Here is a 15,756-nt window from a genome sequence, read left to right as displayed (position 1 = left end):
GATAGTGCCCCCTGGCATCAGGGCAAGAAATGGGTAGCCTCCTGCTTACTTAACATCAATTAAATAATTAACATCAAGGCGTGGTGAGTGAGAAGGCCCAGAAATGGGTGGGCGGGCTGGGAAGTCAGCCCCAAGAAGGCCCCCTGTTACAACCAGCCCTCTACTTTCTCACATGAGTTCCACCTACCCTAACTACCAGATCTTCCAATTCCCTCTGTCTTCATGGGCCACCTTCCCACTATTAAACAAGAAAACACCTTCATACCATATGCTGTCTGTATAAGCTGTAAACAGCATTGGCCTGTATCTACCATTCCATTCTATGCCACAAAACACATTACATATAAAACACACATCTTGTTTTCTTTCTTAATTTGAGCCTGAGACACATTACCACCCCCACACTATCAGATATCCACCATGGACCTTCCCTTGTACAATCACCAACTACAGACACAAGCAAGCCTCAACTAAAGTGCTCTAAGCACCATCTGTTATCCTTAAATCACCTTAGTGAGACACAAATATCACAGGAACTGGTTTTTCTGTTCAGCAGACTGAAGCACAGAGAAGTTAAGTGCACAGGTTCACTAAATGAGTCAGTAACACAATTCAGAATGGAGCCAGAGTCCAGACTTGAACCACCAGTAGGTTTACTTATATACATTAGTGTTAGTGTTATTAAACAATGGTTCTAGTTCAGTAGGCTATAACACTTGTAGCTGTGAAAAACTGAAAATAAAAGAAAGTAGGGAACTTTATTTTAAGCTCATATATTAAGGCTGTGTCTAGAAATAACATTTGTAAAGCATTTCAAATGCCTCTGAAAGGCTTCAAAGGGCCAGCTCTACTGACATATACACCCTCTGAAATGTTCCGAAAGTGACTGAAACTTCTGAAATAGTATCTCTTGAAATGAGGTACTATTTCAAAAGGGACCCTCCCCACCACCAAGACCTTTGTAGCCCAGCATCCACAGATGCCCCTACCACTGTGCCCCCCTGTCTTCAGACCCCTGCTTGCCATGCCACTGCCAGACTCCCAGGCTCTGCATCACCACCTGAGCCAGGCTCTCCAGCCCAATCCCCCTGGCACCCTAGTCTACCTCTCTGCTCCAGCAAAATATGGAGAGGACAGGGGATTAAAGAGTAGCCCTGTACAAACAGGGAAGTATTTGATTTGGATTCAGGTGATTTAGAGGACAGCGATTTGATTCAGAGATTCAGATCACTGTCCAAAATCAATCTGGTTCAACTGGCTTCGGAAGATTCGATGCTGACTCGGACAGATTTGGAGATTCAGCCACAGACTATAATGGGAAATCACTAGAACTTTGTCATTTTTTGGCTGATTTGGACAAAGATTGCAGAGATGGTAGCCCCTTCTGAGGGCATGAGGTCTGCCAAGTTTCAAGAAGGTAGGAGCAGGGGTTTCTGGAAAACTGTACCTCAACCTTCTGACAAGCAAAACTCATATCACATGTGAGTGTTAAGGCACAGCAGAGTGAAAACTACAAGCATGCTAGCCCTTGCTGAGGCCATGAAGCCTCCCAGGTTTCAAGGAGATAGGTGCAGAGGTTTCTGGAAAACTGCACCTCAGGCTGCTGACAAGCAAAACTCATGACATGGGTGACACTGTGTGTGTGTCAAGGCATGCCCTCACTGGCACTAGGACCTGTACATGACACGGTAGTGTGCCCCAATAAAGCTTCCTCCTCTCCTACAGCCTCATCCCGGTCCACCACTTTAAATGACAACAGGTAATAATAAAATAACTTAGTGAGCACTAGCACCGTAGCACCAGCAGCATCTCAGGCATCCAAACTGTGACAGAGCTTTTCTTTCCTCTCCATAGGAACTTTTTTCTCCAGCATGTGTGTTAAGATGCACCTTCACTCTGTGTGTGTGTGCGTGTGTGTGTTAAGATGCACCTTCACTCTGTGTGTGTGTGTGCGTGCGTGTGTGTGTGTGTGTTAAGGTGCACTCTCACTGTCGCTGGAGCCTCTACATGACACGGTAGCGTGCCCCAATGAGGTCTCCTCCTCTCCTATAGCCTCAGTCTGGTCCACCACTTTAAATAACAACAGGTAATAAGCAGTGCACTGCAACACAGTAGCACCAGCAGCATCTCAGGCAACCAAACTGTCACAGAGTCTTTCTTTCCTTTCCTTCAGGAGCTTCCTCTCCAGCAGCTGCCAGAGAACTCTCCCTGCCAGCCCCAACCTTGGGACTTTGATGTGTCCAGGCCCTGCTACCTCCCAGCTGACCGGGGACAGGTGCTAAGGGTGTTGGTCTAAGGACATGACACTGGCAGACAAGGTCCTCTGGGTCAATCTAGTATCTTTTAGTAGACCAACTGAATAGTTAAAGAAATATATCTTAGCAAGCTTTCAGATTGAACAACCCTTTGTCAGGCTGAGGAAGCACCTGCAGTTTGTCTGTGTATGTGCTGTTCCTGGATGGAAGGAATAGTAAAAAAGCCAGAGGCTGGCATGCAATGCAGGCAAGAAAGACAGTCAGTGAAAATGGAAACGGAGGCATCAGGGGATGAGGGACAGGCTGGGATGGGCGAAGAGGATGTAGCAGCACAGGTAAAAGTGGAGAGGTACCTGGGGAGTCAGATGTCTGGCAGGTTGTAGTGTGCCATAAATCCAATGTCTATATTGCGTCGATGAATGTCTATACCTAGGAGGCTGATGAAGTGAAGTTCATAGGCCCAGCTGTGAAAAGTGGTTTGCAAATTCAAACAAGCACCATACCTTGCTAGCCTAACCTCATCACCAGAAGACACCTTCCTACAGCTCAAAACAAAAAACCTGCCAACAAATCTCCAGTACTCCCACAAACTGCACACCAGGATCTATCAAAGACAAGAATACCCAACTACCTGTGGGGGCACATTTCTCACAAAAAACCCCCGCTCTGTCTCCAGTTTCTCAGGCCTGATCCTGAAAGGGAATTTACAAACCACATTTCACAGGGACATCTTCTTCTCCTGCTGGCTAGTGATGCAGTGAGGGCCCCCTCCAGCTCTGAGAGTGGGGCATTAACTGGTTAAAAAAATAAGATGAAAATAGGTGCAGATGGAGTAAGGAGGGTGGCACTCACTCCAATCTGCACCTGGAGTTTGGGGACCCCCGGCAGCGGGAGGTTCACCTTCAGGAACACCAGCTGCTCCACCGAACCCGGATCCAAGCAGGTGCTGTGGGGTGTCACAACATCTCCAGCAATGCTGAACCCTCTCACTCAGAACACGGGTTGGTGGACAGGACAGGTGTTCCTGGGCAACTGTGGCCAGATCCTGCCGCATATGGCTGCAGTTCGCCCAGTAGGCCAAGGGGTCACAGTCCAGCGACTCCACGTTCTTGGCAAGATAGGTAACCACCGAAGAATCAGCACTACCTGCCCAAGGCTGCAGCTTGGTATGTCCAGACCCCAACATTGAAGGTATGCTCTTGGCCCACATTGGCAGCAGCTGGCAGAGAGGAGACTGGCTGGTGCTGGAAGTGAGGGCATGGGAAAATAGATACTCCCTCTTCCACATGTCCTCACCTCTGCCCTTTTGCCTCCCTGACTGTTGACCAGCACCTGCGTCCGCTTTTGGTTTTGGTGCTGCCAGTGCACATGCTCCCCTTCACTCTCAGATTGAACATGCCCACCAGCATGTGGACCATACTGGACCACAAGGGATCCAGCTATCTCCTGATGCCCTCCTTCAGCCGCCTCACCAGTGCCTCCACAACTGGTGACAGCAGCTTGCCCCAGCCAGGAACACTGCTCTCCTGGCACTTCTCCATTTGGTTCTCCAGTTCCCTCACTGCGGGGATCACTTGGGTAAGGAGGGCATTGCCAGTGCTGAGGGTCTCGGTGGCCTCAAGGTAGGGTTTGAGGACCACAAGATCTGGGAGATGGTATCCCACTCAGCTCTGTTAAGGGGACTGCTGAGCCCATTCTCCCCAAGCAAGGCCATCTCATGGATGGCTTTCTGTTGCTCCACCCATCTGTCCAGCATCAGGTATGTAGAGTTCCACTGAGTCTCCACATCCTGCATGATTTTGCGCTGTGGGGTGCTCACCTCTGCCTGCTTCTCCCACAGCATCTTGCTCCCCTTGATGCTGAGGTATAAGGAGCCCACCACCTTCCTGCATTTTGAAATCATCTGAGTGGTAGTGACAGCACCATGACTGGCAGCCCCGTCCCCCTCCAAGGCATCCCTGGCTATAAGGTAAAGCGTGTGTGCCACACAGCAGATGCCAACAAAGTTGGCCTCACAAATGGCCTTGACCATATTGGCCCCATTGTCAGTAACCATGGACCTGCGGGTGAGCTTGCCCTGCCCAACGAGCCACCCCTGCACCGTGAACTTCATGACCACCATAATCTCCCTTACTGTGTGGGACTCATCCATCACCTCAGTGTGAAGGAGAGCCCACCGATGGCCTGACTGATCGCACCAGTGCCCTGTGAGGGAGAGGTAGGTGTGATCTCCACTCTGGCTGCTCCAGATGTTGGAAGTGAAGAGCAAGGCAAGCTGTGGTCCTGCCTTGTGCAGCTCCTCCCTCAAATACTCTCTGCACGTCGTCTTGCTAAAGGTGGTGCATGTGGGCACTTGGTAGGATGGGGCCATGAGTGCCATGAGCCACCTGAACCCTGGCCGCTCAACTAGGGAGAAGGGCTAGTCATCCAGAGCAAGCATCTCCCAAATGTTCTAGGTGATCTCGCTCGCCCTTGCCCAGGAAAAAGCCAACCTATTAAATAGGTACTTTGCGTCAGTCTTTCATCAGTCACACGGGATGCCCATGCCTGCTATGGGACAGGGAAATCTGGGTGAGGGGGATCCCCTACCCTCCATCAATGCTGACCTCGTGAAGGAACACCTTGAGAAGCTGGATACCTTCAAGTCAGCTGGCCCTGACAATCTGCACCCCAGGGTACTCAAGGAGCTGGCGAGCGTCATAGCCCAGCCCCTGGCACGGATCTTTGAAAACTCCTGGCGCTCTGGTGTAGTGCCTGAAGACTGGCAGAAGGCCAATGTGGTGCCGATCTTCAAGAAAGGGAGGAGAGTGGATCCGGCTAACTACAGGCCCATTAGCCTGACTTCTATCCTGGGGAAGATCTTAGAAAAGTTTATTAAGGAGGCCATCCTTGAGGGACTGGCCCAAGCTAACATCCTAAGGGATAGCCAGCATGGGTTTGTTGCGGGTAGGTCTTGTTTGACCAATCTCATTTCCTTCTATGACCAGGTGACCTATCACCTGGACAAGGGAGAAGAGATTGATGTCATATATCTTGACTTCAAAAAAGCTTTTGATCTGGTATCCCATGATCACCTCTTGGCCAAACTGCCCAGTTGTGGCCTTGGCTCCACCACAATCCGCTGGCCTGGAAATTGGCTTCGTGGTCGGACCCAGAGGGTTGTGATTGATGGCAGTCACTCATCATGGTGCCCTGTGACCAGTGGGGTCCCTCAAGGCTCTGTCCTTGGACCCATACTGTTCAACATCTTCATTAACGATGTGGACACTGGAGGCAGGAGTGGACTGGCCAAGTTTGCCGATGACACCAAACTTTGGGGCAAAGCATCCACGCCAGAAGATAGGCGGGTGATCCAGGCTGACCTGGACAAGCTCAGCAAATGGGCAGACGAGAACCTCATGGTGTTTAACACCGATAAATGCAAGGTTCTCCACCTTGGGAGGAAAAACCTGCAGCACCGTTATAGGCTCAGCAGTGCTACGTTGGTTAGCACTACAGAAGAAAGAGACTTGGGGGTCATCATTGACCACAAGATGAACATGAGCCTGCAATGCGATGCTGCGGCTAGTAAAGCAACCAAAACGCTGGCTTGCATCCATAGATGCTTCTCGAGCAAATCCCGGGACGTCATTCTCCCCTTGTACTCGGCCTTGGTGAGGCCGCAGCTGGAGTACTGCGTCCAGTTTTGGGCTCCACAATTCAAAAAGGATGTGGAGAAGCTTGAGAGAGTCCAGAGGAGAGCCATGCGCATGATCAGAGGTCAGGAAAACAGATCTTATGATGACAGGCTGAGAGCCATGGGACTCTTTAGCCTGGAAAAGCGCAGGCTCAGGGGTGATCTGATGGCCACCAATAAGTTTATCAGGGGTGACCACCAGGATCTGGGGGAACGTCTGTTCACCAGAGCGCCCCAAGGGATGACGAGGTCGAACGGTCACAAACTCCTGCAAGACCGTTTCAGGCTGGACATAAGGAAGAATTTCTTTACTGTCCGAGCCCCCAAGGTCTGGAACAGTCTGCCAGCAGAGGTGGTTCAAGCACCTACATTGAACACCTTCAAGAGTAAATTGGATGCTTATCTTGCTGGGATCCTATGACCCCAGCTGACTTCCTGCCCTTTGGGCAGGGGGCTGGACTCGATGATCTCCCAAGGTCCCTTCCAGCCCTAATGTCTATAAAAATCTATGAAAACACACCCCTCTTTGCCTACAGCTCTCCCCCACCACTCCAGGGTGTCCTGCTTCTGCTTTCAGGGGATAGGGGCTTTGGACTGAGTGGGGGACTCCCCTTTGGGCACACTCCTACTGGTGCCAGGCTGAAAAGGAAGAAGTGCAAAGGGGTGCTGCCTCCTCAGATGCAGCAGCATCACTCTGGTAGTGAAGTGTTTCACCTCCTTGCCCTGGCTGATCTGTCTTCCGCAATGCTCACAGATGGCATATTTGGGATCATCTGCCACCTCAAAATGATACCACACTACACTACTCCCCTGCTTCTGGGTTGAGGGTGGGGATCCTGCCTTATCCCTCTCCTCAGCAGACAGAGGCACAACAGCAGGAGGAGCTGACTCAGATGAGCCACTTGCCTCCACAACCTCCCCTGAGGTGTCTTCCTGGCAAAGAGACCTGGGTCTACAGGAACTTTGAGGGGTGTGGAGCACAAAGTCAGATTCCCGCTCAGTCTCCAGAATTACTTTAGCTAGGGCACTCAGGTCCCTTGATTCCAGATCCAACTCCTTCTCTGGCAGTGGGAGGCTGATGCTGGGAGATGAAATTGGGGTGGAAAAGACTGTCATTCTGCTGCTGGTGCCTATTTCTGGAGTTAGGGGAGGTGGTACAGGTGCAGGGACAGGTACTGCTCCCACCTCCTTGCTTCTACTGGCAGCAGAAGACTCATGGCTGGCAGGGAAGAGGATGTATCTATGTTTGGGGGATGGGAGGGGGAGCTTACAGCTCTAGCTCTCCCCCTACCCCCTCTAGCCCCTCTCCCTCCCCTACCAGAAGACCTGGCACCTGCCTTTCCAGCACACTTCATATTAATTTTTCGTGTGCTAGAAACTGTGTCTGTGTATGTAATTAACTAATAATATGTCTTCTTCTCTGATGTATGACTGTATCTGAGTTCTACTTCTGTGCTGTTTACTGTTGTGTGTGTACCTAAAATAATATTTCTTCTTCTTCTTCTGTGACTCTCTGACTTCTGTGTTGTGTTAATCTGAATCTCTATCTGACTTCTTCTGTGTTATAGTTAGTTACATACAGACTAAAGTCAACTAATAATATTAATAACTGTATATAATCTCTTCCTCTATGAATGTCTGACTTCTTTGTGTTGTAATAATATCTGACTCCTATGATGTACGTGTATGAATGTGTGTAATGTACGTGCTCTCCTGCACAGTGATGGATCACACTGCCAGGGAAAACACAGCTTTCTTTCTAAAAAGTGTTGGGGGAAAAAAAAGAAGAAATATAAATGGAAAGATATGGATTGGGTAGGGATAAGTATAGGGATTCTAGTTAGTAAGCTATATCCAATCCTTTCCAAGAACAGAAAGTAGCAGGAGACTAACTAGGTAGGAAGCCAAGCCAGTTCAGTACCTTTCAATCACTGTTGCCCAGGCAGAAACAGCTCACAAAAGGCCCAGAAAGCCTGCAGACAGAGCTTATATGCTGTTTCTGCATCCCTCCCCCAAACCACTGTGATTGGAAGGGGAATTGGGGAAAGATCATAGTCACTGGCCAGCTAGAGATGTCAGTTTTTCCCCCACTGCTCCCCCTACCTCTTTTCAGTTTCTGTTCCCCTAAAAGACTGACTTCCAAATCTCTGAATCGATTCAAAGGATTTTTGTCTTCTCCCAAATCAATTTGGATTTGGTGATTTGGCCTCTGAATCAGGCAGAATCTTTTACGAATTGAATCATGGACCAAAGCTTCTCACACTCCTATTGAACAGCTAAAATCCTGGTGATGAGGGGCCCCTATCACCACCACAGAACTCTGCAAGCCCCTGCACTAGACTCCTTGTTTACTTCATCACTAGAGCCCCATGCCCCCTCTAGTGACATCCTACCACACCCCTATACCCCCACAAGTGCCCTCCCATGACTCCTGCCACTGTCAGGATTCCCACTGTTTAGCTCCCAGTTTCGGTAAGAGAGAGGACTTGGGAGAAGGGGGAACGGGAGCAGAGCAGCACTGACAGTATCCTCCATTCCTCTGCCCTGTGGAGGGTAGGCAGAAAGGGGGAGCAAAGTGACAGATTGCTGCAGCCTTCGGTAGTGCCTCCTGGCTGCAGAGCAGTAGAGATTTTGAAGTGCTCCAGCCAGGGGACACTGCAGGGGCTGTACAATGTCCTGCAGCTGTTACCTGTTTAAACATCCCCAAGCCAGTTAGATTTGGAAACATTTCAAATGTTATGTCTGTCTGCACCTTAAGACTGAGATGCATTGTGTCATGCGTGATTTGATAGGACTATTCTCTATGTTGCGTATGTGTTTATATTTTAGTTGTGTAATATCAAAACAATCCAGAATATGTTCCATGCTTCATGAGCTATTCTCTCTCATAATGAGAAGGATAATTTTAATAGTATACAGATTTTTGGCTATGTTTGCAAAATTGCCCATAGTTTAAAGTGTGAGAGTGCCCATCAAATTGTATACATTCTAGATCAATTATTCTCAATCAGGGTACCCCAAGATACCTTTCAAGGGTGCCACAGAATGCCACGCACTCTGTTATGCACTGTTATGTGGACAAACACCTATATGTGATTCACAAGATAAATTCAAAGATTTCACCTAGGAGTCTATGGAGTCAAAAATATTCTCAGCTGTTGTGGTCTGTGTTCTTTGAAACAGAAGAATTGGCTTATTATTTTTCTGTAGACAAAAAATGAGTAAAAGCTAAGAGTGCCTTGAGTTCTAATGTAAGAGTTTTGAATCTCCAAAGGCTGAGAAACACTGCTCTGGATTTTGCAAAATTTTCAGCATTCAAAAAACCTGAATTTGTGCTGGATGCACAAAACAAAATCTGTATTTTTATAAAATAGTTCTGAAAATTCTGCTACATGAGCAAAATCTGTGTTAGCATGTAATAACAGGTTCATCACTGTCCAATCCTGCTGCTTCCAAGTATATAACAATGAACTTGGAAAATTATTTAGTATCAGAAAGAAGAATCTGGCAAGTTGTGCACCTGACCCTCTAATGGCATACGATGTTTCAAGATCATAGCTAGTACTCTGTAGCAGCGTTCCTTTGAACAACAGTCACCAAAGAGGTGGTTACTTTTAATCTATGGTGTATGTTCTGGCTCTGCAACAAATACCAATGAGTTGTGACGAAAGGCAGCACCCCGTTTTTTACCCAATCGTGTAGCTATAGAAATTAATGACAAAAGTCTCTGCTAATAAAGAAAGCATCCTTTGCAACTGTCTACTCGGTAATGGTCAAGCTCAGCACTTTACATTCAAAATGGGGTTTAACCCCTCCTCCCCAAGACGTCTACAAATTCTATTGGTTTCTGATCACTGACAGAAAAAACACTGTCATGGAGGACAGCCAAATTCTGATGGTCTGTCAAATTCTTTAACAATTTCCAATCTGGATGGGTAAAGACAGCTACCCCTGATACTAGCTCAATTTGACTTTTGGTTGTGATTTTTCAAGATTAAGGACAGGGACAAACATTACACATAAACTGTTTTAAGTGATCAGAAACAGTTTTAAAACTGTAACAGGACATTCAGTGCACATAAACCAGTTTCAAAATGGCTGAAACTGGTTTGAGAGACACCTGGTTGGATGTAGCATCAGACTTAACCCGTTTGAGCCAAATCCGTTTATGCAATGTCTGTCCCAGACCCTTTGCTGATTTAAGATAAACCAGACTCCCCCAGCGCCTCGGCATGCTCTCTGGGCTGAGCCTGGCTCTGCTCCAGAGCTGGGCTGGCCCTGCCCCTCTGCTATCTAGCCAGAGCCGGGACAGGACATGGCAAGACACCATCCCAAATGGCCCTATTAAGGCAAAGTGGGCAGGGAGGGGGTTAATTCTTCCCTCCTTCCCCTCCTCCCCCACCACAGCCAGGGTCTACCTGTCAGCCAGGGAGCAGAGCAGAAGGGGCTGTGGTGCTTACCCCTGGGGTTGGCAGGGCAGGAGGTTGGGGGGGAGGAGCAGGGGGAAGAGTCCCCCTCTGGGGCTGGGACCAAGCCAGGAAGCCTCACATAGAGCCTCACTCCCATCTTCCCCCTGTTCCTCCCCCGCCTCCATGAGGTGGGGAGGGGGGGCTCCAGCCCTAGATGGGCACTCTTACCCCCTTCCCCCCTCCTGCAGGGTGGGGAGGGGGGCTCTGTTTCTCTTCTTCCTCCCCTGTCCCCACCACTGAGGGGCAGAGAGGGGGAGCTCTGTGCAGGTTTCCCAGCATTGGCCCCGGTGGGGGACTCTTCCCCCCCACGGGGAGGGAGGGATTTGTTCAGTGCCCAGGGGGGAACTCTTTCCCCTCCTCCTTCCCCCACTGTCGCAGGGCAGGGAGAGGAGGCTCTTGTGGTGCTCCCTGGCCGGACCTGGCTCAGGCCAAGCTGGGGCACGGGGAGTGGCTGTAACAGAGCCACAGCTGCTCAGGGTGGCCCCAGCCCTGTGGCCTGGCCTCGCTCAGCCCCAGGTAAGGTAGCTGCTTGGTGGGGCCAGGCCATGGGGGTGAGGCCACCCCCAGCAGGTGACGGGGAGGTGAGTGCAGCTAGGCAGCTGCTTCCCCATCAGTGAGTGCAGCCCAGCATGCGTGGCCAGCAGCTGGCCGAACAGCACTTATCCAGGCTCACTTGCACGCATCACAGGCATTCATCGGGCCTCAGTGAGTCTCCATGGTTGGTGGCTGTCAGGCTCTGGGCCCCTGGTGCCTCCAAGTAGGCCCCAGTAAGCGCTGCCTGGCCAGCCGCTGGCTGCACGCACCGGATTGTGCTCACTGACAGGGGAAGCAGCTGCCCAGCTGCACTTGCCTCCCTGTCACTATGCGGCACCTGCCGGGATGGCCCTACCCCTGTGGCCCAGCCTGGCCCCACCAAGTGGCTGCCTTAGCCCTGGCTGAGTGAGGCCAGGCTGAGCTGGACCGCAGGGCCAGGTCACCCCAGCACCTGCAGCTCTGTTACAGCTGCTACCTGTGCCCTGGCTGAGCCGGGCTGGGCTGTAGAGCACCACAAGTCTCCCCTCCCTGCCCCATGGCAGTGGGCACGGGTGTGGATGAGGAGGAGGAGAAAGAGTAACCCTCAACATGAAACAGAGCCCCTCCCCACCCTGCGGGGCGGGGAGGGAAGAGGAGAAGAATCCCCATCTGGGGCTGACCAGTATTGCATGGAGCCCTCACACAACAGTCACTCCTTCTTCCCCTACCCTCCAAGCTATAGAGGCTGAGGTGGGGGTTTAAACCCCTCCTCAGTTTCACTCAGGCCTGCTGGGGCCTGGCCATGCCCCACCCACAGCTCAGCTTCCCTGTTAGAAGGGAAGGGCTTCTCTAGCACCCCCAGGCTTCTGTCCTGAGCCACTGAAGGCATGTGCCAAACATCTACCTACTTGCAAACCAGTTCACTCTCTTCAGGTTAGACTAACCTGCAAAGATTGAATCAATTCAGGCTTGGGCTTTTTGAACGTCTGTCCCTAGCCTAATTGGTTTTAACAGGCCACAAATGGGCATTGTTAGTTTGGAATGGGTTCTTCAAAAGGCAGTATAAGATGTAGGATTTTTAAATAGAGGAGGTCCAGGATTGGGCCCTTGGCCCCCAGGCAAGGACACAACTAATAATTTTTGCACCTGGGGCGTAGAAGGGAGGGTCGGTTGTGTGTAGAGGGGGACCAAGTATTGGATGGTCTTACCTGACCCCAGCATCTGCTGCTTTTGCTAGAGCTGGCTCCCTGTTCCATGCCTGGCTGCTGCTGGAGCTGACTCTGTGCAGACTGCCTGGTCACTGAGGCTGCTGTTGGAGCCAGCTTTGCATACCTTGCCTGACTGCTGAGGGAGCATCGGGCCCTCAGCTAACTCAGTGGGCAGCTTGGGAGCCAGCTGGTTTGGGGCCTCGGCTCCTGAAGATGGGCTGGGTTTGTCAAAGGGTTAAAAAGCTGGTTAATTGTAAATTACTACTTCTAGTGATGTAGGGAGCCAAGAAGATTAGGTGCAAAGCACATCTATACCTTTCTAAATAAAACAACAACAAATCAAAGAGGGACTAAAAGAGAAAAAGAATGCAATATGCATTGTGCCGTTTCTTTGTATACCTAAAGTGTGTCCCGACAAGTGTGTACATGCAATTTGAGGCCCCACAAACTACACATGATGCACATGTACCCATTTGCCACGCTGGAAATTTGCAATGTGGTGCCAAAATTTGACACTGGGAGATCCTGGTGTCAAAAAAACTACAAAAAGTGACACAGTGGACATGGCAACAGTGTGTGCTGCCAGAAACAGAGCCTGGCTGGCTAGAGCTATGCTCTGGCTGCCAGCCAGACTCCAAGCAGCCAGATTGCTGCCACTGCTGCCCTGGGAGGCCCCCAAGTAAAGCTGGTGGAGCCAGCAAAGGTGCTGGCCCCAGTCTCCCGCACCCACCCAAGACAATTTGCCCTGTGCCAACCCCATGTGCAGGGGTGTACACAGCAGCAAAAAGCAAACTTGTGCCACTGCTATTTTTGCTGTGGCAACTGCATGTCCCTGCATGTGGGGACATTCCATTAATGACTATGCTCTGCTTTTATATCCATGCACCATCATTCATTATGAAAGACAGCAAAGTGTTTCCCCAAATATATATTGGACATACCACTAAGCTTCACTCACCCATGGCCAACACACAGACATGTAGAACACCTGATAATAATGGCTTGGGGGAGAAGGGTGAGGAGTGTGGTATTTTGCCAAGGGTAACAGAGTGGCATAAGATCTGTAATATCAATGAAAAGCAGACATTTATTTTTAAGGGATAGTTCAAAGACCCATACACCACGATCAGTTTATTGGTGTAAATTTATCAGCACAGGTGACTGGTAGGGGAGGCATGTGCCCCCCCTGAGATTGGTCCTTAACTTGGTACCAGGACAAGGCAGTTTTTTTGCCATGCAGGCCAACAGCGTGTTCTGGGGGAGGGGAGGACACTAAGCCATGGCACAGAAGTATAGATATGGGGTTTTTGGCCCACCCCCAGGCCCACCCACAAATTGTGCCCCCCCAGACTCGGGAGGCACTAGTCACCCCTATTTATCAACGCTACAAAGAATGGTTAACTGGACTCTTCAGATTAAGATTCATGGAGGACAAACATGCAAGATCTTGGTAGGCTCATCAGGCACAATTCCAATTTAAGTAAGAAGCTAGGGGTATGATATATTGATCCAACCCCCTGTTCTTCCTCTCTCATGAGCATGTAAGGTATAGTGGAATGTCCAGCATCACCCATCTTTCACTGTCATAAGTACTAAATTAACTTATAAATTTAAATATATTTTTACCACTCTGTTACCCTTGGCCAAAATACCACACTCCTCACCCTTCTCCCCCAAGAAACAGATTTTCAGGCTCAGTGCAGTTCTGAGTGAGACTTGTAGGTGATACATGAGGCCAAAAGGAAGTAGGGAATAAGACACAGTGCATTTGCAATCTAGTATTCTGTCAGCTGATCCAGAGGGGAAATATCAGGAGTAAGCTTGAAGGAAATTGTTAGATCCCATGATATGAGTTGTTGCTTTGGATGGAGGGGGCAGGGAGTAGAAAATCATATAAAAACCTAACTGTTTTATCTTGTAATCTTCCATGGTTACTTAATTACAATTGGGATTCTAATGAGCCTTTGTTTAACTCTCTCCTTAGATCAGTTTAAATAATTCTTTATAGCTTTCTAAGATTATTTTCATAGTTTTTTTCATATCATCCTAATAGACAGGGAAATCTAAAAGATGGCCCAGACTAGCTGAAACATAACTTCATGCCTAAATTGATCAATCCATTTGATTTTACTTTTCTTCTTCCACACTACAGAAAAACACATAATTTAAGCATGCATGTAAATCCCAACTGCATCAAGAGAACCTTGTCCATTAAAGGTTCTTTCCCAAATTGGGCATGTCTACACGTGCATTAAGGTGCTTTTCCTAATGCGCATTAAATTTAGTGTACTAAACAAATGTGCATTAGGCTGCCTTAATGTGCAGTAATGATTGTGCATGGTGTTTAGGTGATGCTTAATGCACAGTAGCCTATTTTACTGTGCATTAGCGTAATAGCACTTTTTACATGATGCTTTAATAAGCAGTAAAATAAGCTACTGTGCATTAAAGTGCACATGTAGACACGCTCCCTGAAGCTGAAAGTTTGAAATTAATGGGAGTTGCGGGTGCTCAATGCTTCATGTGATTTAGCCTTCTACCCACTGTAAATATATCACAAAACAAAGCCCACTTTTAAAGCAGATTGTTAAAGCCAATTAAGGGATCTGGATGTCCCATTAAACCCCCTCACCATCTTTAGAATCTTCAGCCATAAAGTCCTTTGAGAATGAACTGTTGTAAAAATATCCTCCACATTCAGTAAAGGGATCTCTCTCAAATTGGGAGAATCCTTCAAAATGGACTAAACATTTTATAATGACTCCAGTGACTACTGTGTGGACGATAGCTATAAGAAAGGTTTCCATTCTACAATCAATAGTAAAGGCAGACAAATATAAATGCTGATCTTGCTATTAGTATTTATTATAACAAAACAAAACAGTAAATTCATTTTACTTTAGCATCTAGTGACCACTTAGTTGGCAATTCTCAGAAACCAGAGCTACCAGAAGAAGAAAAGAAGGGTTTAGGAGAGGAAGAAAGATGGAAAAACATTATCCAGGGAACAGGCAGCAGAAGGAAGGTATTAAATAACTGGACAGTATCTCTAGGAGGTGAAGGGATACTGTTGAATTAATTGCACAAAAAGTGATAGGGGAACTACAAGCATTGCAGCCAGGGTGGAAGAGGATCAGTGTCAATGAGAGAGGGAGAAGTTTAAAAAAAAAGAAGAAAAAAACAAGGATTATTAGCTTAACTTCATATCATCTACTTTTTCTTGTGTCCTGAGCTGAGATGTGTTGAATTAAATTTCAGTAAAGCTGAACAGTGGTGAAGATTTCTGTGTTTTGTTTTTACATTATAGGCAGGACAAAACACTTATTGCATTACAGGTAAATCAAGTTCTATTAATTACTGTTCTGATAATCTTTTCTCATGTAAGCAATGGTCTGAATTACCACCGGTGTGTTACATGGATGGGAGGGAAGCAGTCTGTGTGACAGCAAACTGGAGGGGAGGATTCCATAAAGAAACCTCTCATCTAAACTGTTGAAAAATGTGAGAATCCATGATTTAGAAATTAGATATTTGCACCTAGACAACACTGAGTGGATGATGAATTAGAAATGCCTGCCTAGGAAACAATATTTATCTGTCTTCTATTGAAATTCTCCTGCAGCATCTCATTAATG

Source organism: Crocodylus siamensis, chromosome 5 (assembly GCF_052110815.1).
Source record: "Crocodylus siamensis isolate JL-2025a chromosome 5, ASM5211081v1, whole genome shotgun sequence".
Lineage (NCBI taxonomy): Eukaryota > Metazoa > Chordata > Crocodylia > Crocodylidae > Crocodylus > Crocodylus siamensis.
This window is presented reverse-complemented; position numbering follows the sequence as displayed.